Genomic DNA, 2,511 nt, shown 5'->3' on the forward strand with positions numbered 1-2,511 from the left:
AGGGTGGGGTCTTTATTTGGTATTAATTGGACTGAAGTGTTAAATAGAGGTGAGCTGGTTTGGCAGAAAGGGTTAAAAAAATTCAATTAATATTTAAAAAATTCAGCAGGGAACCCAGTCGGGCATGAGGCTTTATTGTTGGATATTTTATTGGGGGTACATCACATTACATTACAGGCATTTGGCAGACGCTCTTATCCAGAGCGACGTACAACAAAGTGTATAACCATAACCAGGAACAAGTATGACGAAAACCCTAGAGAGAAGTACCGGTCCAAGTGCAGGGAACAACCGCATAGTTCAACTTGGACCCTGAAGGTTAAACTGATTAACACTAACACAACGAGAACAGCAACAACGCAGTCTATGGAAAAAATACAAGCAGTAGTTAAGACAGTTAATGCACCTAAGTCACCTATGAAAAAGCTGCCTAGTTACAACCCTAAGCTTGCAGTCATTTACAGGGGGGTAGGGAGGGATGGGGAGAGGTGCAGCCTGAAGAGGTGAGTCTTCAGTCGTCGCTTGAAATGGGTCAGTGTCTCAGCTGTTCTGACCTCCACGGGGAGGTCATTCCACCATCGTGGGGCCAGAACAGACAGGAGACGTGTTCTGGAAGTGCAGGTGCGAAGAGGGGGAGGTGCCAGGCGTCCTGAGGTAGCAGAACGGAGGGATCTGGCTGGCATGTAGGGTTTGAATATCTTGTGGAGGTATGCTGGGGCTGATCCCTTGACTGCCTGGTATGCTAGGACCAATGTTTTTTATCCAAAGCGCTTTACAATTGATGCCTCTCATTCGCCAGAGCAGTTAGGGGTTAGGGGTTAGGTGTCTTGCTCAAGGACACTTCTACATGCCCAGGGCGGGGTTTGAACCGGCAATCCTCCGACTGCCAGACAATCGGTCTTACCTCCTGAGCTATGTCGCCCCCCTTTATCTGTAGTATGCAATGTGTTGTTTATTTCTTCCGTTGCCCTTCTCCGCCTTTTGCAACTTTTTTTGAGTTTTTGTCTGTCTTTTTATCTTTTTTTGGTTGTAACTGTTTTGCGGACTTTTTACCTAATTTGGTATTACATTTCGAACTGACGTCTCCTTGATTTAAAATTTGTGTTTTCCCAATTTCTTTTTTTAAGTTGAATTTCTGTTTTGGGTTGGCCTTTGGCTGTCCACGTGCAGTGGTTGGAACAGCATCTGGAAACAACAGAGAGGTTAGAAAAGATCAGTATACGGATCAAACAGATCTAAACATGTATCTGTGTGTGTGTGTGTGTGTGTGCGTGAGTGTGTACGTATGCGTGTGCATCACCCCCCCCACCCCCCAGTCCAGGGTACCACTCCAAACCCTCAATGGAATGGGCCAGGTATAGTGTGAAACTCATCCACTCAAATGAGCAAACTCATTCACTCTAATGATCAAACTCACCCACTCTAATGAGCAAACTCACCCACTCTAATGAGCAATCTCACTCACTCTAATGAGCAAACTCACCCACTCTAATGAGCAAACTCACCCACTCTAATGAGCAAACTCACTCACTCTAATGAGCAAACTCACCCACTCTAATGAGCAAACTCACCCACTCTAATGAGCAACTCAAACTCACCCACTCACTCACTCTAATGAGCAAACTCACTCACTTACTCTAATGAGCAAACTCACTCACTCACTCACTGTAATGAGCAAACTCACTCGCTCACTCTAATGAGCAAACTCACTCACTTACTCTAATGAACAAACTCACTCACTCATTCTAATGAGCAAACTCACTCACTTACTCTAATGAACAAACTCACTCACTCACTCTAATGAGCAAACTCACCCACTCTAATGATCAAACTCACCCACTCTAATGATCAAACTCACTCACTCATTCTAATGAGCAAACTCACCCATTCTAATGAGCAAACTTGATATTTACCTGATTTGATCTTACATTTCAAATTCTTGTTTCGTTGATTTGAAATTTGTGTTTTCTTGTTTTCTTTCTTTAAGTTTTTTAATTTCTGTTTTGGGTTGAGTGCATGCTTTCTTTCTGTTCTTTTGGCCTTTGGAACAGCATCTGCAAACCACAGAAAGGTTAGAACAGATAGCATCAGTATTAGGATCTAGCAGATCAAAACATGTATCTCTGTGTGTGTGTGTGTGTGTGTGTGTGTGTGTACGCCTGTGCGTCCCCCCCGAGTCAAGGATACCTCTCCATGCCCTGAATGGAATGGGCAAAGAATAGTAGGAAACTCCACTCTAATGAGCAAACTCACTCACTCAACTCTAATGGGCAAACTCACTCACTCAACTCTAATGGGCAAACTCACTCACTCAACTCTAATGAGCAAACTCACTCACTCAACTCTAATGAGCAAACTCACTCACCAACTCTAATGGGCAAACTCACTCACTCTAATGAGCAAACTCACCCACTCAACTCTAATGAGCAAACTCACCCACTCACTCTAATGAGCAAACTCACCCACTCAACTCTAATGGGCAAACTCACTCACTCTAATGAGCAAACTCGC

The sequence above is a fragment of the Anguilla rostrata genome, chromosome 2, assembly GCF_018555375.3.
Source record: "Anguilla rostrata isolate EN2019 chromosome 2, ASM1855537v3, whole genome shotgun sequence".
Taxonomy (NCBI): domain Eukaryota; kingdom Metazoa; phylum Chordata; class Actinopteri; order Anguilliformes; family Anguillidae; genus Anguilla; species Anguilla rostrata.